Genomic DNA, 22,339 nt, shown 5'->3' with positions numbered 1-22,339 from the left:
TTTTCTTTTTTGTTTTTTTTTTTTAAGTAAGCCAACTTTAAAAGCTAACTTGGGAAACTTGATCTAAGTTCTGAAACAGTATTTCTGAGATAATTGTGTGTGATTGTGTGGAGTAAACTGTGTGGTAGAAGGATGCTGAAGCATGCTATTTGTATTATACTTCTAAAATTAAAATCTTATTCAGTGTTTGTTAATGCAATTGAAGTAAGTATTCAGGATGAGACCATGTGATGTTAAACCTGTACTGGAAGGAAAATTTGTCTTATTGTTAATATTACAGATAGATATCAATGGATAAGCAATAGAGGAGTTAACTGTAAAATATGGTTGGCATTATTTAAGCAGAGTCCTGTCTCCACACCCAAAAGTTATTGAATACAGCTGTAAAGGACTTGTTAGTGGTGGAAAACCTAAAAGCTAATTGTTAAGGCTTTGCTGCCTTTTGCAGCTGCATTATATGAGAGATTGTGATTAATACATTGGAGGGGTTGATATTGCTACAAGTTTGAACAGAAATTTTAACTTGTGTGGGGTATGTCATGTGTGCACGTGTGAAGTCCTGTGCTTTCACATGGATAACAAACAGTCTTGTTACAGGTCTGGCTGTTCTTCCTAGCAGTAAGAAGCCACTGCACCAGAAAGGCTACCTACGTGTTGGAGTATGGGGTAAGTGCCTGATCGCAATGTTGTTATGGGGTTTTTAGCTCGTATGTAGTGAGCAATGCTTTGGGAACGATGGTGGTAGCCTCTTCGAAAAGGCTATGGCCCAGTAGCTTTTCTCAACAGAATTAACTTTATACTGCTTAATTACAAAGATTGTGCTGAAACTTATGGGAAAGTTTAACTGTCAAAACATACTGGCTGCTGGTTAGCTGAGAATATGAATTGGAGAATGTTTTCTGAAGTTTGTGTATATTGGAAATTTAGATATGTTGAACTTGTGTATGTGTACTTACATACTGATAATGTGTATATGAGAAATACAAGCTTTGGTAGATTCCTTCATTGACATCTTATAACATTTTTTCCCAAAAAACATGTTTAAACTTTGCAAAGAAAAAAAAAAGTAGCACTCTTAGGAATGTAAGAAGGCTTCAATGAGCAAATTTTAGAACTTTTACAAGTTTAAGTGAGAGGTAAGGAATTGTATTTAAATTGGTAGATAGAGATTATTAAGTATCTTGAATCACCTTTTTTATTTTTTAAAAATTATGCTTCTTACTTTTCTGTAATAAAGATATATGCATAATACCCAGTCTAAGATCTCTAATTCAACGTGAGAATGAACTAAGAATAGCATTTTACCCTTTCTGAATTGGCATCGCTTAATTACATTTTAATGAACTAACTGTGTTTTACAGACCTGAAATGACTTCAAAGCTAATAGCCAAACCATGGACACCTGATGTTTTCATTGAGGGTTCAAAGAAAGACTCTGTCACCTGCCAATTATTTTCTTGGTTTCAGTCATGAAAGGATAATGCATACAGTAATGTAAATTAAAAATAGCTATAACAGTTATAAAAGTGTATATGAAGTACTGCACTTCAGTGCCTTTGGTTTGTGTCCCAGCTCCATCTCTGCTTCTGGAGATCAGAGTTAACTGTGTAGCAATAGCAACTGGGGAACCTCTTTAAGTAGCCATTCTGTAATTCAATTATCCTACTCCCAGAAGCAGAAAGACACACTGTCTCCTTCTGCCTATGTCATGTACCATGCCCTTCTGTCTTTTGCTATTGAATGTAAGAAAGGGAAATAACAAGAGCATAAGCAGGATTGTTTGAATATCTTTAAACAACAACAACAACAAAATATCAATGTCTTTCAGAGGACTGATTATTCTTTCCCTGAGAATTCAGCTAAATTATAACAATTACTAGGTATTCCAGGAGAGTTTAGATACGCAGCAGACACCTCAATGAATGACGTATGATATACTATTCTTAGCTTTGGCATGGGAGGAGACAACTAATGCACTATGATTTCATATTCTGCGTAGGTTTTCTAAAGGCTTTGACAAAATTTCTCACAGAACTTTTAAAATGAGCTGCCAGGGCATTAGAGGAGGAAGGTCATAGATGTTTAAATAACTGTTAAATGATAGGGAATGCAGAATAGGAATAAATGGGTGTTTCTTATCATTCAGTCCTTACAATAGGTTGTTCTTAAAATTGGTCAAGCTTACCAATGGGCTTGTGCTGTACAACACCGGTATGAGCACACTTATAAATAACATGGAAGGGGGTCTGAACAGTGAGTAAAGTTTTACAGCTTCTTCCAGGTAGTAAGGGGGAGCACTAACTAATGAACTAAGAGGAAGAAAGTCCAGTATTATGCTCTAGAACTGTAATAATAAGTGGTTCCATAAAAAAAGCCAGATCAGGGCTGAATAGGAGTGAAAGAAAAAATAATAAAAAAATCAAGTGCTGGTTGACCATTAGGAAAGCAGTAAAGGATAATGTAACTCTGCATAATCCAGGGCTTGTCTACATCTCAGGTACTCTATGTGAGTTTGGTCACCTGGACTTGGAGAGTGGGTACTGGAGCTGAAAAAGCTTCATAGGTAAGAAACAGGAATGAGGTATGGTATGGCAGGGTTTCCATACATAGGATGACTTATTAGGCCGAGACTGCAATTTGGAAAAGGGATGACTAGTGCTGTCACCTCTGATCATCTACAGAATGATAAGCTACTGGAAGAGAGTGGGTAGAGAAGTGAATTATGCAAGGCTCCCAAAAGAAGAAACAGAAAGTATTTCTTTTTTTTTTTTTTTTTCCTTTTTCTACAGAGCTGGATTTTTTGTGTGTGGTTTGTGTGTAATGACATCATTGATCCCCTGCCAGTGGCACCAGGTTTGGTTTCAGAGTGCAGCCCAGAATAAGTGGCCTAGGCCCTGAAACTACAAAACAGTGCATAGTAAATGTCTAGACAGTAAATACTTGTTGATTTGATTAATGTGTTGCGTTCCCTTAGACAGGAGGCCGTTGTACTAGGATTGCTACTGCTTTTATAGTGTGTATTTGTTGTGGGACTTCATTCCGGTTTTTCCTCTGGGAACAAACTTGCATAAACAGAGAGCTGAGAACCCTGCAGAATTGTAAAACGAATTTGAAGTAGAAGGCTTACACCCCTTGAAGTCAGTAAACTTTCATCTTGGTTTTGGAGTCTTCAACATTCATATAGATTAGAAATTATGAAAATGTGCGAAGATGGTTTCAGTTGTGTGGTTTATATATGCTAGGCACAGGGGGATATGCTTTAGTCTTGTGTAAAGAGCTGTTGCTCTTTAGTAGTGTTGGTAGTTTGGTCTTGAGGAGCTTTGAAAGGGACTGGATTATCATTTAAATTTCAGGGTTTTGTGGGATTTTTTGTTTACACTTTTCTGCAAACTGTGCTGAGCTGTCTTGCCTTAGAGCAAGTGTCACAGAACACATTGGGAAAAATGGAGTTGTTTTGAGCTGATGCATTCTCTCCGTTATTGCATCCAATGATGCTAAGTAGACAAAAAGGAAATATGTGTAAGATTCAGTTGACAGACACTTGAATTCAACATGTCTGATTGTGCCTTGTATTAAAAGACTTTCATGTGTTTTGATTTTTTAGATTCAGTAACACGTTTTTCTCTTTGAGATCCTGTACATTACAGGTTTTAGAAAACTGCAAGTTAAACTACAGAAATAATCATATGCTTCTCCTATTTATTTTTCTCATTACCAAACATATCGCAAACATAGTAATAATATGCAACAGGAACAGAGATATTTCTTGATGTTCTTATACCCAGGTAGCATGACTGTTAACCTAATTGCCCAGCTACTTAGATTGTGGAGGGGGGAGAAAGGGTAATTTGGGTCACAAAACCATAATTAAGAAGTCCTTTACAAATAAGAAGCATGCAGCTAACAATTCAGTTTGAAATGATCTTGTCTTTCTTGGTTTTATAGCTAGGTCTGCTATTATGTGTAAGAACCCCTCAAATATTTAAAACAGAAATAACTGCTACGCTGTCACTCTTGCAGATTGCAGAAAAAATAAACATCAGTTAGTAGGAACCTTGTATGTAGAGTTCAGCTGGCACTTTTGTATATGTTTGAATTATTTAGGAAAAGCTAACTTAAAGAAATGAGTTTTGCAATTGGAAATGAAAGATTTGTATTTGATTCCATCCTGTTTTTGAAGTTCTCTTTGTTGCTGTTTTACACTTTCATGTGAAAATTGCTTTGATACTTTTGGGATAAGATTTATGTCAACCATTCAAAGCCATTTCAAAAAAGACTTGGATTTTGTCAAAGGCAACTTGTCAGGCTACCAATGCCCTGAAATTTGGGTTTGAATTACTGAGCATCATTACAAACCAATTCACATAAATTAGTCATTGAAAAATATCTTCATGCTTGAAGCTCATCAGCTAGATATATGCATAATGACTTCATGTTTAGCTTTTGGTTTAACAAAACATTATGGAAACCAGCAGCATTCTGAATATCATACTGGTGGTTTGTTAACATCAAAAGCAAGTGGTTTTCTAGGGCTTTTTTGAGATTTAGTGTCTATTTTATGTCTTTGAAGGACCGTAGTCTTGTACCTTGAAGGATCTTCTGATTAACAGATACTATGTAACTATGTGCTTCAAAATTCCTTAGGATAAGAAAAGAGGCTCAGAATCTTGTAGATTTTAAATGGTAAAGCTTGTCTCTAAAGAGCTAACCTCATTAATGTACATATTAGAAAGATACAAGAATTACAATAAAGTCCCTTAATTATCAAGAAATACCGTAATTGGAAGTAGTGACTCTTCTTAAAAACAGGAGACTTGCATGATGATTATGTAAGTCAACAGACAGATTTTCATTCCCTCATTCTGTAGTGTCAGCTTCTGAGCTAAAGAAGAAGCTATGGGGTTACCTTTTGTCCCTGCTCCTTTTTCTTACTGAAAGTGATAAACTGTTTCATGGGTGTTCTTAGGACTTCCAAACAGCTTAATAGCAATGCAGAAAAACTAATAATGTTATTCTCCCTTCCTCTTTAATACTAACAAAAAAACTCTGGGAGACCAGTGTCCTGATTTGGGCTGAAGTGATTAATTTTCTTCATAGGGACTGGTGTGTGCCCTGTTTTGGCTTTCAGAGAAACATAGTCCTGATAACACACCAATGTTTTTTGGTTGTTGTGGAGTAGTGTCCCCCAGAGTTAAGGCCATTGCAGCTCCTTGTGCTGGCAATAACAGCTTGGGGGTGGGGGTGGGGATGGGGGGGAGAAGTGAGCAAGTGCATTGTGTACCACTTGCTTTGCGTGTGTACAGATTATAATTTTCCCTTCCTTTTCTGCTTATTGAACTGTTTTTATCCCAACCCCCCAATTTTTACCTTTTTTTTTTTTTTTTGTCTTTTTTTCTGATACTCTCCCCAGCCCACTGGGGGGAGAGAGGAAGGGCTGTATGGTGTTCAGCTGCCTGCCAACAACTGAAGTATCACTTCCTCACACGCCCCAGTGAGATCTTTTAGCATATTTGCTATCAGTTCATCCTCAGATAACAGAAGAGTTCTAAAAAGCATTCACAGTGGCACAGGTATGCTACTCCCCACACATACAAGTACCACTGCATTATTTTGGAGAAAAAGAACTTGTATGTGACAGGCATTAATGCTAGAAAATTAGTCACTGAAAATAGACATGGATCCATTTAGGCTGCAAGAGTCATCAAATACAATATGTATGACTGGTGAATATTTTGTAGGGTAGGCTTTTTCTGTTTTTGTCAGATGAGGTAGTGTACCATTATTAAATTTCTCCTTATAGTTGGATTTGGTTAGTAATAGGCCTGAACCTCTGTCATTCCTGAAGAAAAAAATCAGCAATTATATGTCTTATTATTGCTGGTATTTACTACTTGTTCAGTGTACACATGTAACACTTGGGAACTTTATTGGATGCTATGAGCAAACACTTTTAGGGCCAGGATTCCATAGAATAAGACATATATAGTCCATGCCAAATCCCAACACACATGCATGTAACTAGAACAGATAAGTTCTAACCCCTGGGAGATAACTTAGAAATCCAAATCACTTCAGGGCAAACTTCTCGACTGTCATTCATTGTGAGAGATGTCCCTCATTTTGGAGCTAATTTTACCTCTGTACCACATAGACTTGAAACTGGCTTACTGTGGCTACTGTAAATTATTTATGGGAGGAAATACTGTATCGTGAAGTTGAAAAAACATATTGTTGGAAAAAGACACGATTAGGACGTTACTTAGAAATGTCTTATCTGCTCTTCTAATTAGATTTGCTTTTTCTCTTAAAGTACTTAATTTGACCATTTAAAAAAACAAACAAGCAAAAAAAAAAACACAGATGGAAATGGATCTGAAGGCTGTTTATCAATAAAGAATGCTTGAATTTCAATGTAGTCTTCTGATGCTTTATTGTGTGGGCCAACTTTGTTTTAATTCCTAGTAACTGTCCTTTCTCTTTTGAAATTAAAACTTGAAAAATCATGGCAAAAAGCCATCTGCAGGTATGTTCTGAATATAATACAGTCAATATGACATTGCTACTTCTGTATGAACAGGAAGCATTCTGTAAATGCCTTTTTTCTGAACTGATTTTAATCAAATGATGACATTGTATTAACTAATGTCATCTATCACTAAGCAATACTTCTGTTTTATTCGGTCTTCTCTAAAGTACATATGAGCCTCTGTATCCTTATTATTTTCCTTTCAAAGCTTTAAAAAGAGTGTATGCAAACAAAATGGAGGATTACGTTGGCATGGCACCAACTTCAATATTCAGCTGAACTCCTTTGTACAAGACCGTGGGTCTGATGTGAGATTTCTGCCCCTCAGTTTCTGATTTTTTTTTTTTTGGCTGTTTTTCTTCTTGTAGTTATAAAATAAACAACTGTGTTGCTATTTACTAAATTATTAATTTAGCCAATTGGTGTGAAGTGCTGACATGAATGTTACAAGAAAGATAATTGTTCTAAAAAGTTTCAATCAATGGACAGGTTTGTTTGCTTAAAAGCAACACAACAAAATACCTATGAGCTAACTGTTGCTGTGTGGTATAAGAACATCCAAAGGCATAACTTTGTCCTGTAAACATTACAGCTTCACTTTTTGCAGTTTTCCCAACATGTTGGGAAAATGTAGGATGCAAAAGACATTGCAAGAAGAATTGTAAGAAGAATGTAGAAACTTATCTTAAATGTCAAGACTCTCCAAGATGTTTCTCACTGCCTGGTGAGCAAAGACATGTATTTGCATGGCTAAGTAGAATTGGAGGATCTAAGCTCACTCAGCAAGGACCTCTATTCTAAAAGCAAAAAAAAAAAAAAAGTGTAAAATAATAAAAATAAAAAAAATACTCAGACCATAGCCTACCATCATTGGGTAAAGATATTTTGTAGATTTTATGGGGTCTAGGCACTTGCAGGCTCCTTGGAAATGCAGTGTAATGAAAAAAAACTAATAGTGCTTGGAAGAAAGAGTAGTAATGGGGTGCAGTTCATGTATTAGCTGGAGTTGTTTTTGTGAACAAGTAGGCAATAATGGTTAGTCATAATTTAGAGTCTTTCATATATACCGTTGAAAGGTGCTACAATCACAGATTGACGATTGTAATGATTCACACTTATTTACCACAGTTGATTAAGTTAAATTCAGTGATGATACTCTTTAACTGCAGCCTAGTCAGAAGAGCTCTTACTGGTCAAGTTAACACAGATCATTACTCTAGTCATTGCTTGACTTGGAAATAATGGCTTGCAGCTATAGTAACTCTCAGCAAAATCTGGATTTAATATAAAGGACCAGAGGAAAGGTTCTCACTGTCAACCACTAAACAACATAAGCACGTAATTGCTTATATCCATATTGCATTAAGTATTTTAGTCACATTAAAAAATGAAGTGCAAAGAATACTTGTTTGGGAGTCAAAAACAAAAGAAATCCCCACCACTAAACAAGTCAGTTCAGAATTTAGTGAAACTCATATACCTAGTTTAGTAGCAGGTGTGTATACAGCCATTATTGCTGACCAGGCAACAAGAAGTAGCTTGAGAGTCTTGAAATTTTAGTTAAGTTTCATTACTACTTCTATGATATATTGTTCCCAACAAGGAACATTGGGAGAACATTTCTTGGTGAAAATTGAGTTTTTGTCTGAGGAATATGGCTTTATCAGAAATGCAAGAGATACTTCTTTTATTGTTGTTGTTTTGATAAAGCTTTGATATCATCTGAATTTATTTGTCAGATGCCTTGAATATTCCAAGCAATTAAATATCTTTTTTTTTTTTTTTTTTAAGTATTTATTTCTGAGACAGACCTAGCATACCCCTTCTAACAAACACAAAAGAAGGCAAAATAGTTCATGAAGTAGTTTGTTAATGGGCTGAAATGGAAGTCAGATTACCAAGTTAGATTAAGAGAATCTCTTTTTTTCGTGTTTGTTTGTTTGTTTGTTTGTTTTAATATATGCATTATTATACCCCGTGAATCTGGAAGAACTGATTTTTATTTATTTTTTTTTATCTAAAAACATGGGATGAAATAAAAAAGATCATTGTGAAATTAAAACAAAAAACCAAATCTGTGTTACACAGTTTTGATTCCTTTTATATATGTAATGTACTATTAGCAATAGTATTTTTTTAAGGTTTTACGTAAAAAGCATTACGAAAAGTTCCTATACCGGCTCTCAGAGATCTGTTACAAAGGGGTGAAGTAACTTGCTAAAATTAATGGTCAAGGATAAAAATCAAGGGTAGAGTGAAAAAATAGAACTTCATTTCAGCTCTGACTGCTTTGTACATCAGTGCAAAGAGTTCTAAAAGCCCTGAATCTAATTAGGCAACAATATATCTTGCAGGCACGCAGTAAAAAGCTGCAACACTGTCTGTTTTTTGTTGTTCTTGTTTTTTTTCTAAAACAAGAGAAAACATTTGGTAGGAATCTCTTAAGAAGTGTGGCATAGAGTGTATAGTGTTATGGATAGATATGGGAAGAGTTTTAAAGACTTGATATAGAGATTCCAAGAAGGACTGAAAAGATAATTTAGGTCATGCAAGCTGTTGGCTTATATGCTTTACTTTAAAAAAGATGCCTGACTTTTAAAGATGATATATTTTGTATTTGAGCAACCGATATAGTTAGAGGAAACAGCAGTTGCTCGTTAAAGAAGTTGAGTGGCTTCTATAGCAAAGAAATCACGGCCTATACAATGAAGTGCTAACTCATCAGTCTTATGCCGGGGTCACTTACTGTCACCTGTAATTATTGCCTTTATCGGAGGCTGCTACCAGGATGAGTTTTTCTATATGAAAGAAGAGGGAGGGATTTTTATGCCTGTACAGCTCGTGCAACTTGAGATACCACAGGGTATCCAAGATTCCTACGTAAGGCTATTGGATATAAACCAGGATAAGTGCCTTATGGAGCAGCAGCAGCTGGAGAGTAGGCACCTAAAATGGGTCCTTTGGCACACTTAGCTACCTAAAATGTTTAGTAACTCAATTCTGAATCTCTTCAGTAGCTTTTCTTAGCTAATTGGAAAGTAACTACAAATATGCCTTAGGGTGTTGCAATAGCCTCCATGCCTGGTGGTTGCTGGAAAAAATGTGAGTTGAACTCCATTTACCTAGCTAAGAGGGGACACACCAGCATGTAGTTGACTTAAATTTCCAGTACAAACACACAATATTATTTGAACAGCACATTGTAACATGGGGAAAGAGCTATCATCCTGACAGAAGAGTATCTGACAGTTTTTTCTCTTTAATGAAAGATAATGCTGTAAATGTTTTCCTATATCAAAGGGAACACATCATTTGCTTTGCTTTGTATCATTATGAATGGTGTTTAGTTTAGAGTTTTCTTTCTTTTGTAGCATTTTCAAGTGATTTAACTTACTCATTTCATAGTGAGAGATGCTATCATGACAAAGTTACACTTAAATGGCAGATTTCTTTTTCTATTGATGTCTCAACAGGGAATATTCCCAAAATATTCTGTTTCATGTAAAATACAATCATTTGTAATCACCATGTTAAGTTTACTAATGTAATGAGAAATGATGTTCTTTCACAGTGTATTTTATTTACGTGATGTAGCTGGAGAAGCATTTCATGTTGTAAACCCTACCACAGAAATACCTGCAAATAAGGCTCTCAGACAGCATGAAAAGGCTCTAACCTGAAATCAACCTGTTCTTGGACCTCTGTTTTAAAAAAAATATATATTTTTTTAACAGTATCAGTTACTCTGTGAAAGGTATTTTCTTTCGCTAGTGTCAGTCTTGGAAAGCTGTTCTTGAAAATATGAGCACTTGAACTAGATTTTTCTTATTGTTTTTAAAGGGGTGGAGGTTTGGGTATGTAATTGCTTTTAATCTTAGTTCTTATTAAATGGGAGCTCTTATGCTGGCTTGCTGCTCTTTTCTGCAAGCCAATTTTACAACCAGACAGCAGCCAAAGCCAAGGCAAGTTTATACTTACCTGTATATGCCAATATTCCACTAATCTTTCAGAAGGTATAAGGTGGTTTTTGTTGTTTTGTTTAGTTCAAAGAATGATGAAGGCAGCCTGTACTTCTGTGGATGGATAACTTCCTAGAATCTGTGAGGAATTCCTGGCAATAGGAAAGTACCTCAATGGCTATTTACTAAGCTTGCAAATATAAACATGTACATGTCATAAACCCTCTTTTTTGCTTCTAAATACTGTTTCTGTGAATGATTTATCACTTGTTCTGACTATACAAGTTGTCATGCTACGTACTAACTCAAATTCATGCAGCAATAAAGAAATGCAAGTCTGATTTATTTTAAGGTACTATAACTTGTTTTCAGTAAAGCCTAATGTTTCAAAAAGCTCTGCTATCCTGCAGATTCCTCAACCATGTGTTGAATATTTTACATTTTCCAGCATCCAACAAGACAATTACCAAATCATGACCCACTGATACTTATTCTTTTGTCTCAAAAGGAAGTTCTAAATATGCTAAAGCTTTGTATTGGTTTAGGACATGAAAATTTCTTAAAATTGTGTTCAGTTTAATGTCTTAGGAATAGAGAAAAGAACACATCTTTGAGCACAAATGTGCTTGTTTGTTTTCTGAAATATTAAATATCCATACCAGCCCGAGTGGGGGGGGTTCACATTTCTATTAAGATATGCTGAATGAGTATCTCTGTTCCCAAGCAACGCCCTTCCCTGGTGTTTGCATTACTTTGGTCTGTTTCTAAGAGACGGTCATGCACAAATTGATAGCAAGTACATATATGACAAAATGTTTTCCCTAGTGTGCTCACAGAATTTAACATTTGATGTGAGACAGTGCTTTCCATGGACTTTCCTTTTCCCTTACTGTCCTTTGCAAACAAGGTCCACCTGGAGGTAAATTATCGTGTACATGTACTGTTTTATATAGTGTAATAATTCTAAACTCCTTCCTGTCCATAGAATATGTTCTATGCATCCTTTTATCCTTCTACTTCTGTTTTTATAAAAAACATACCTCCCAACTGTTTGATATGGCCTGCCTATATAGACTAGTAGATACACTTAAAGGCCTACAGTCTTTAACGTTTACCTAAGCTGTGCTCAACTGAAGGAGGATTTGCCTGTACATCTAAGGGTATTAATGAGTGATACTTAATACTACTGTTCTTTGTTATGTTCTTCCTAAGCTAAAATGAAGAAATCCCAAAAGGTATCATGTTGGGATATTTTTGTTGTTGTTGTTGTTATTGAGTATCTTTATATTAAATCACCATGAAAAGCTATAGCTGACTGCTGTTTTCATATGTATTGCTAAAGTCAAGAGAGCAGCCTTCTGGATCGTTGTGGGCTGTCTACAGCATGAGAAGACATACAGTATCATTAACATGGTTCTTTAGGACGTGAACCTCCATCTCCTTAAGCATACACATTGTGTTATTCATTTAACTGGGGGTGTGCAATATAACAAAGTGTATGCTTTGAGCATGTCTACAACTAAAAGGTACTACTCTGAAATAGTGCGTTTCAGTCACAACATGTAGGTATGCACATCTTTTTCAGTGGCTACCAGACATGATTTTAAGTTCAATGTTCTGAATTGGAAAGGTTTGGGGCACGAGGTAATGAATGCTAGTTCAGGTTTACAAGAAAGAAAAAAAACATCTTTTAATGTAGGATAGATAGGAGCATCAACAGAAGCATTGATGCATGTAGTCAGTGGCACCATTTCTTATGAAAGTGATGGTTTTAACCTACCATATAGCTTTACCGCTCGGCTGGTGCAGAAGAAATACTTCCTTAGTCATAACTGGAACACCTTATTCAGAGAAGACAAAGCCTACAAGATAAGAGAATGTAAGTGAATCTAGCTGAAAACATACTTCCCTCTTAAAGAAGAACTGAAAATATAGAAGCAGATGTCAGCTAAGAAGATCCCCAAAATAGTGCTTGGTATTCCCCACTCCCCTCAAGAACTAAGAACTGTCCTGAGAAAATGCAAGGTATAGAAAACATTTCATTAATACTTTATCCTTAAATGTTTAGAGTAAATATTTTGCTGTTTCTTTAGATCTTGTGATGGGACTACCTGTTTATAAGTTAAAGGCAAATTCAAATAATAATGCACCTTCCTATGAGGCAAAAGCAAACATGGGCCAGAAAACATAGTAGTAGTGATAGCACTAAATCTGAATTGCCTGGAGATGCAGATGGGTATTGCAGCTGATGTGCAGTGCTAAAAGGTGAAGGGGAAGATAGCTGGCTAAGGTGTAAAGCAGCCTTTAAATGTTGCCTCTGAGATTATCCACAAATGTAGCTAAGCCAAAATCACAGTGGTAAGCTATCAGTATAATGCAAAATGCAAAAAAAAAAAAAAAAAAAAAAGTCAGGTTTAAAGAAAATAAATGTAAAATTCCTGTCTTTTTTTTTTGTTGTTGTTTTTGGTGGTGGTTTTCTTCCAAATCTCCCCCTTTCTCCCTTCCTACCCAGTAGCTGTCATTGCAGCTGGGCTTTAGCACACATCTCTTCCTAGCTGTGTGTGGGGAAAACTTTCTTCATGCTGAGCACCCAAATATTTACTGTTCTGCAGCTCAGCATCAAGTTCCACATTGCAGCACTGCCTTCACTTGAACATAGATATACTCGTACATCCTGTTACACTTAAAGCACAGTGTGTCACCACTGAGACTTCAGAGGGCTCCAAGTTCATCTCTCAAGCTGTATCTGTACAAGCTGTTCCTTTTTTTTTTTGCCGTCTATGATAACAGGTTTTGAAGGACAATTTTCAGGAGTGCATTATGCCTGCCTTTCCTCCCCTGGATAGTGACCTTTATTTGTAATGTATTTCTTTCATACTGTTGATATTTAATTACAAATCTGAATCCCTTGTGGGTGTTATACTGTAGAGCAAAAATTTAGTTACTCGTGTTGACAGTATTAAGAAATAGCTAGATTGGAAATGCAGTCAAGGGACTTAAGCTCCTTTTTCACTGTTATTCTGCTTTCCTTTCTATGAGAATTATAACCTTGACCTTTATTTTCCAAATATTTCGAGGGGCGGGGGAGGGGAGAAGAGGGGAAGAGATTGAGAAAGCATTAGTTGAATCCCTCTCCTCAGTTTTCAATATTAGTGCTTCATACTCGTATTCTTGTGGCTAGTCTTCTGATTACTTCAGAAGACTTGGAAAGGGACTGGTTTAACTTCATACATGAGTGTGGTGGCTTTAAATTTGCTGGATCTGAATGTTACATTATGTGGCCCTCAACTCCTGTGTAGACCTGACTGATATTTTATAGTCACTCATGGCAGGCAGGATTCCCAGATCCACCGAGCAGTGTGAATCACAGAATCACAGAATTTCTAGGTTGGAAGAGACCTCAAGATCATCGAGTCCAACCTCTGACCTAACACTAACAGTCCCCACTAAACCATATCCCTAAGCTCTACATCTAAACGTCTTTTAAAGACTTCCAGGGATGGTGACTCCACCACCTCCCTGGGCAGCCTGTTCCAGTGCCTAACAACCCTTTCAGTAAAGAAGTTATTCCTAACATCTAACCTAAAACTCCCCTGGCACAACTTAAGCCCATTTCCCCTCGTCTTGTCCCCAGGCACGTGGGAGAACAGGCCAACCCCCACCTCACTACAGCCTCCTTTAAGGTATCTGTAGAGAGTGATAAGGTCACCCCTGAGCCTCCTCTTCTCCAGGCTGAACAAGCCCAGCTCCTTCAGCCGCTCCTCATAGGACTTGTTCTCCAGGCCCCTCACCAGCTTCGTCGCCCTTCTCTGGACCCGCTCAAGCACCTCCATGTCCTTCTTGTAGCGAGGGGCCCAAAACTGAACACAGTACTCGAGGTGCAGCCTCACCAGAGCCGAGTACAGGGGGACGATCACCTCCCTAGCCCTGCTGGCCACACTGCTTCTGATACAAGCCAGGATGCTGTTGGCCTTCTTGGCCACCTGAGCACACTGCTGGCTCATATCCAGCCGACTGTCCACCATCACTCCCAGGTCCTTCTCTGCCTGGCAGCTCTCCAACCATTCATCTCCCAGCCTGTAGCTCTGCTTGGGGTTATTGCGCCCCAGGTGCAGGACCCGGCACTTGGCCTTGTTGAACTTCATGCAGTTGACCTCAGCCCATCGGTGCAGCCTATCCAGATCCTCCTGCAGAGCTTTCCTACCCTCGAGCAGATCGACACATGCGCATAGCTTGGTGTCATCTGCAAACTTACTAAGGGTGCACTCAATGCCCTCGTCCAGATCATTGATGAAGATATTAAAGAGGACCGGCCCCAGCACCGAGCCCTGGGGGACGCCACTAGTGACTGGCCTCCAACTGGACTTGACTCCATTTACCATGACTCTTTGGGCCCGGCTATCCAGCCAGTTTCTAACCCAACGAAGCGTGCGCCAGTCCAAGCCAAGAGCAGCCAGTTTCTTGAGGAGAATGCTGTGGGAGACGGTGTGAAAAGTCTTGCTGAAGTCAAGGTAGACCACATCCACAGCCTTTCCCTCGTCCACCCAGCGCGTCACTTTGTCATAGAAGGAGATCAGGTTCGTCAAGCAGGATCTGCCTTTCATAAACCCATGCTGACTGGGCCTGATCGCCTGCTTGCCCTTCAAGTGCCGCATGATGACTCCCAAGAGGATCTGCTCCATGAGCTTCCCTGGTACTGAGGTCAAACTGACAGGCCTGTAGTTCCCCGGGTCTGCCCTCCGGCCCTTCTTGTAGATGGGCGTCACATTCGCTAGCCGCCAGTCAGCTGGGACCTCACCCGATAGCCAGGACTGCTGATAAATGATGGATAGTGGTTTGGCCAGCACCTCTGCCAGTTCTCTCAGTACCCTTGGGTGGATCCCATCCGGCCCCATCGACTTGTGCACATCCAAGTGCCGTAGCAGGTCACCAACCAGTTCTTCGTGGATGGTGAGGGCCACATCCTGCTCCCCATCCCCTTCCACCAGCTCAGGGTACTGGGTATCCAGAGAGCAACCGGTTTTGCCGCTAAAGACTGAGGCAAAGAAGGCATTGAGTACCTCCACCTTTTCCTCATCTCTTGTAACTAGGTTTCCCCCTGCATCCAGTAAAGGATGGAGATTCTCCTTTGTCCTCCTTTTTGTGTTGATGTATTTATAAAAGCGTTTTTTGTTATCTTTAACGGCAGTAGCCAGATTGAGCTCCAGATGAGCTTTGGCCTTCCTAATTTTGTCCCTGCACAACCTCGCTACATCCTTATAGTCCTCCCTAGTGGCCTGCCCACTTTTCCAAAGATTATAAACCCTCTTTTTTCTCCTAAGATCAAGCCACAATTCTCTGTTGAGCCAGGCTGGTCTTCTTCCCTGCTGGCTCATCTTTGGGCACATGGGGACAGACCGCTCCTGCGCCATTAGGATTTCCCTCTTGAAGAGCTCCCAGCCTTCCTGGACCCCTCTGCCTTTTAGAACCGCCTCCCAAGGGACTCCACCAACTAGTGTCCTGAGCAGCCCAAAGTCAGCCCTCCGAAAATGAAGTACCAGCTGTTGCCTTGCCACAAGTGTGGGGCTATGAGGGGGAGAAGAGGATGGAGATGGTTTGTTGTGATGGCTTTCTTGTTTGTTTGTTCTAACTTGAGTGCTGTCTTATTTGATCTCTTAGTAATGAAGAATAGCTATTTTTTTTTTTTTTTTAAGATTTAAGTAGTCCTTTTGAATAGGTTAAAAAAAAAACCAAAAACAAAAACAAACAAACAAAAACTAGTTAAACATGACTAAACCATTACTTACAATTAAGCAAATACTTACACAAAGATTTTAACTCTTTAGACATAAGTGTAAACAGTGATATGAAATAAGGTGTGCAACTAAAGAACCAAGTAAGGAGAGGGGGACAGAACAGTGGTACAAATAAATGCATGTACTTCAAAATCATTAATAAAAGTTAAAATATCATTATTATTGTGTTTAACATCCTGTTAGATGCTTCTCCTTGACCTACTAGACACAAGCTTCTCCCTCACTGTGTTTTCTTCTGCTTTCTTGATTTAATTTTTTCCCCCCACATCCACATGTATCATGTTCAGACTTCTAGATACATGTTTCGATCTGTATTGAGGTCAAATGCTTTATTTTGCCAAATACAAATCAATAGCATTACAGAAAATCAGTGTATAAACTGTGTGGGGTAGGTAAACAATGGTATGTGCTTAGGAATAAAATATTGTACACACAAGCCTGTTCTTAAGAGCTGGCTAGACCATGGAAGTGGGAAATTCCTGTTACTTCTCAGAAATCTGAGAACCGATTCTGTAGCAAAGCCAGAAATTTTATTTTGTCAGTGTGTCAGGAGTTGCTCTGAATGTACTTACTACACAATTTTGTGGTTCATCATCATAGTTCAAATTGTTGCACACATTATCATGGCTCCTTCCATTTTCCTTATTACATAGGTTAATAAATAAAAACTATACAAACAGGGAGGAATTACTTCCCCCAGTTTTTAAAGACATTTCCTCTCTCAGGCTCACAAAGGTTCTTGTTATTTCTGTTTTGTGCTGCTTCCAAATGGATCATGCTACAGTTATCTGAGTAATGTGGGCACTGTATATACTGTTTATATGCAATATGTTGAATGATAATCAAGAAGCTTTAGGTTCCTGAATATATAATTTCTGTTAATAGTTTGAAATTTTATAATTACAGATAATGTGCTAACTGTATGTGCAAAGATTGACCCTTAAACTTTCTTCCCCAAACTAACAAAACTAGCTTTTCCTCTTAATGAAAGTTGCTATGCAAAATGAGAGATCAAAAGCATTAATTTAAAAGACACATGACATTTTCTGCAGAGAGGTAGAAGAGGGGAGTGTGAGGATTTCACAATTAATTCACTATTAATACAAATAAGCTGTTTTCTTGGTATTTTTTTTTTCTGTAAATCATCTAAGCATAGACTTGGAAACAATGCAATTCACACAGTAAAGGTAAAAAGAGAAAAAACAGGTATTTATTGTGGAGTTTCATTAAGCCTCCTTGCTTAGACAGGTTAGCTCTCTCTGCCCTAAGTAAATGTGACATGGGAGGATGGCTGGAAATCATAGAAGGGCAGATCTTTTTTGTGACTTTTAAAATAACAGTTTAAGGCTTATTTTATTTATTTATTTATTTAACACTGGCATGAGTTAGTTTGCTGATTTACTGAGTAAAAAATAAGAAACCTCTAAACCTCTCCCTGATCTCCTTCCTCTACTGTCTTGCATGGTGAAGGGATTAGTAGCTTTGGCATAAAACAGCTGGACAAACTGGAGGGAGATTTCTTAAGGCTTGAGGAATGGTTCATTATGAATACTAATGAAACAGATCAAATTCCTGTTGAATTCATGGGCTTTTCCTTTGACTTCATTAGGATTTATCTTGAATACTAGGTAAGAAGGATGTTTCAACCATCACAGCTATGTTTTGAAGTTTCATGAATGAGCTTTCTCATTCAAATTTTCTAAGACTCTCAACAACACTTACCAAGTCTCTATATGCCTGTTTACGGGACTTAGGCCTGTAGTCAAAGTGTGAATATTATATGTGCATATTTGACAGTTGAAATAGTTGGCATCTCAGAAGCTGTTGAGGAAGATGCTATCGGAATAGCATTCACTATCTCTTAAAAAAAAAAATAAAAATAAAGGGGGGGGGGAAGGAAAGAAAAGAGAACATCAAAAGAAAACGTTGCTCTGAGCATGAAAATGATTTTTCCTAACAATTGCACATAGCAGGTGTGTGCTGAAAAATGTGTTTGGGGGAAGGGGAGGTTGTTTTGGTATTATGAGGAAACATCTGTTGATCATGTAGCTCTGTAGGATAGCAGGCAACAACAGGACAGAGTGTCTAATGGGATAAAAATTCTGACTTTCACTTGTATAGAGTTTCCTCATCCCACTTGTCTAGTGATATCTCACGGCAGGATGTCTCTCATGAAAACTTGCCTATCTGGCAGGTGATTCACAGATAGCTATAAGTGTATGTGATTTGAAAACAGCAGGCAAACTTCCCCTACAACAGCTTGTCAAACAAATTTGTTGAGAATAAACTGCTATTAGAATCGTTTAGAGATGCTGAAACTTTATCAAAGATTTCCTGATGTTGTTTTAAGCCATGATTAATAATAATGCATTTTTAAAAGAACATAGAAAACTTCACATACAACCTAGGTAAGATGCTCAGTAAAAATAAAATGAGAGAAATATGTATGTATTCTTATAATTCTGGCCCTTTGGATAGAACCCAACTGAATGTAATACTAGTGGAAATGATTTGTACTTTGTTGCCAGATGGAAAAAAAAATTGTCTTGCATTCAGATTGTCTCAGGATAAAAACAAAAATAGTCCCTTGGTTTTGAACAAATGCTTGTTGCTGATAATACCTCAGCTGAGTCTTCCAGGGTGTATTTTCCCATATGATGTAGAGAGACCAATCTCTAACTGTTTTTCTTAATTTAAATGTGGAACTATGTCTGGTTTGTGATGCAGGCCTGTCTTTGAGTCAACATTTAAGTCTAGCTAATTGCTGAAAGGTCAAAGCAACACCTTGCACATAGCAAGATCTAGTTATATTTTGCTGTAAATGGAAAAAGAAATGTCTACCTATCTGATGAAAATCCCAGAAAGACAGCAAATAAGTAGCCTAAAACAGATTAAAACTGCTGGATGAAATGCTGGAAAAATGGGATTGTAATAAAAATGACAACAGCATCTTATGTTAAATGGAAGTAACAATAGATCATTAATGCTTTTTTCCTTTTTTTTTTTTTTTTTTAATGACAAATAATGGCACAAATCAAAGCATTTAACTACATAATTCAGTTTATGGATAAGTTTTTTTGTGTGTGTTTTTCTTTGTTTTCCCTGTCTATGACATCCAACATGTGAATAGATTATCTGTTTTCCATTTAGTATATTCTGATGTGTTTGTAGCGGAGGGACGGAAAAAGAACCATGTGAGTCATTAGTGCTTTAAATGTTTTGAGTATGATGCAGGTATAGCATCATGTGCATTTTAATGACTTAGATAGTGAAAGTGTCAAACCTTACAAACCTAACAACAACAAAATGTCTCCACAGTCATAGAACTCACTCTCCAGTTCTGGATGAGAATTTTAAGCTCTGGCAGAAGGAACAAAGTTTGAACGGCAAATGAAATTTTTGTTTTGTTTAAAACAAAAGACGAGATATAAGTAAGCTGGCTGTAGAGAAAAGCTATGTTGTAACAAAACTGAACACACATGATTGAAGAGGGCGGATAAAGGAAGGTTACAGCAGAAGAGGGAAGTGGGTCGAATGCATTGGGTTATGTGAGACCTTGAGGAAAGAGATCAGAGAGGACATTAAAGAATAGTGTTAACGTCATATGGGGTACTCTCAAATGAGAGAACTGCAGGAGGATAAGAAGCTTTTGATGTAGCGGTACCAGCAGATGTTCTTTGTAGAAAACAATGATTGCATGGTGTGCAAAGAGAGATGGAAATGAAGCCCTACTGAGTGCTGAAGAATTTCACCAGTGACTTTATGCGTATAGTGCTAGGGGTAGAGCATGAGCATCATAAACGTTGCATTAGAAATGGGAGTTGAGGAGTAGCTTCTCTTTCTCCTCTTGTTCTTCTGGACACTGCAAAGGATATTATAAGAAATCCAGTTAAGTCAGTTCATACCACAAAAGCTGGAAAAGAATGCCTCAAAATTGCGGTTATATATAACTGGAAAACCATCAATCCTCAGCCCACATCAGAATTTGTTTGATATGGTAAGATAGGTAGGCCACTTTGAAAGAGGTGCAGTACTTGTTTCATAAGCAAAGCAAGTTTCACAAGAAACCTAGTTCTTGCGTATGCCAGCTTCTTAATTTCTTCATGGACGTTTTTAAAACAAATAAGAGAAATATAACTTAATGTCGTGAATTTTGGCTCTGAGGTTTATTATAAAAGGCTTTCTGTAGATACTCTCTACTACACTAGAAAGCAGTAAGCGCCGGCTCTGTCTCTAGCACTTATGACTTGGTACAGCCAGACAAGTCTTCTACAACATGATTACCATTGCAAGGGGAAAAAGAATCAATGGCTAAGCTCTTAAGAAAATAAATAAAACAATCTATTTCAAAGGTTGCTACCAGGTTGTACCGAGGTATCAGAATACCATTTGGCATGCAGCATTTTTACTGACTTTTTCAAGCTTTCTTTATAGGAGTAGTAGGATAGAGAAGCTATGAAAATGGCTCTGATAATTGGAAGTAAGTTGGGTGTTTTCCATATTCAAATGTTTTTTGAGAGAAATTTTTATGTGCTTGATTGTCACCAACGTGTTTAACAGTTCTTTTCAGTTTCTGGAACTGATGCTCTATCTTCTGGTCTTTTTCTTTGTGGAAAATAAAATAGTTTGTATGTTTTCAGTTCTTTTTTTTTGGCATTTCAGGTGAGTTCATGTATGAGAAAGGAAGATATTTCCTTCATAGTTAATCAGTAACATGAATTAAAAATGAAATATATATTATAAGACTACACACTGGAGTCTGTGAGGAAACTTCTTTAAACATGAAGAGCTTATTGTGACAGCATGTGGAAGTGGCCTTCAGTCAAGTAAAGAGTCTTCAGCTCCTAGTGGGAAGGTTCCCTTCATCTTGCCTAGAAGGGGACAGCTGGCTGATGTTGGTAGATGGTGATTTAATTCTATCTTCATTCGCTTTAAAACAAGTTAAACAAGAAAAGCATTTTTTAATACTGGTTTTAATAATGCTATGCCCAGTGCGCGAAGCTAAGCAATCGCACAGTTAATCATGTGCTGGCAGAGGACAACTCTGTTATGTTTCACTATTGATCATTAAATTATTCTCAGTGTTCACTGCTTTCCAGTAAAGTATCCGATAGCCTGGCTGATACTTGCCATATGTGGTTCACGCTCTATTCCATCTTTCCCAGTTGAGAATAGCATTTAGTTTGTCTGTCTTGCCATAGGTATAAAGCATCTTTCCATCCAGCTATCTCACGATATTTTACACAGGCTGTAATGTTCACCCATTGTGGAGAGTGGTACGGGGGAGGTGGTGAGGTCATGTGAATTTTCTAGTTTGGCAGTTAGCAACTCAGTGGCAATTTTGAGGAGAAAACAGTTAATTCATTTTCAGTCTTGTCCTGTAGCCACTGACAGTGATGTTCCTATATCCATGTGACTTTGGCTGCCCTTGTAAAGAAATTTTCTGAAACCCACTGTTTTAGCACTAATAGCAGCTGAAGAAGAAACCTTTTCTGGATGTGCAATTGCTATGTAACAGGGAAGCCAGAGGATGTCCTCCACTGGTGTTTTTAAGGCTGCCAGTGTTGTTGCAGTGGCATATAGAGACCTGAAAGTTTCTGAAATGCACAAGGTCGCTGCATGAAAGATGATGATGATTACCATTCACAAGTCATCTGGCTGAGCTAAACTGTGATCACAACAATTACAGTAAAAACACATGGAAGAGACACAGATTTGTGTGCTGAATACTTTCATGCTATACAAGCGATGAAGTATCTGTTCTATTAAGGTAAAAAAAAAAAAAAAGCGTAAATGAAACAGAAAAAATCATAGCTGAAAGATAGTTTGGTTTCCAAGTTGTCTTAAAGGCATGTAAATGGAAGTATTTAATTTCTTCAAGTGTGTTCTATATGATGTTCATAGCAGGTGAATAGGGGAAAAGCCTCAGTGATGTATTGAAGTTAAAAACCTGATGGAGTCAAAGATTCCATTTCACAGAGGGAGAGACTGAGATTTTGGGTGAGGCATACGTGTCTAGGTTTATTTACCAACTGCAAAGACTGAAAGGCTGAAACTTC

At 37.8% G+C, this 22,339-nt stretch overlaps 1 protein-coding gene across 9 annotated transcripts in view; it reads left to right on the top strand.

The window, feature by feature from the left end:
• The first annotated feature begins 503 nt into the window (after window positions 1-503).
• Window positions 504-22,339, top strand: part of TENM2 (teneurin transmembrane protein 2) — a 1,136,432-nt gene continuing 1,114,596 nt past the window's right edge. For 8 of the 9 annotated variants that reach the window (XM_068697798.1, XM_068697795.1, XM_068697797.1 and 5 more), the window contains exon 1: window positions 504-666. The gene's annotated coding sequence lies outside the window, so the exon portion shown is untranslated. The remainder of the gene's footprint in view (window positions 667-22,339) is intronic. The other variant, XM_068697796.1, reaches the window with a different exon arrangement.

Source organism: Anas acuta, chromosome 14 (assembly GCF_963932015.1).
Source record: "Anas acuta chromosome 14, bAnaAcu1.1, whole genome shotgun sequence".
Taxonomy (NCBI): domain Eukaryota; kingdom Metazoa; phylum Chordata; class Aves; order Anseriformes; family Anatidae; genus Anas; species Anas acuta.
The sequence above is the reverse complement of the archived record's forward strand: the minus strand, read 5'-3'. Positions and strand labels throughout refer to the sequence as shown.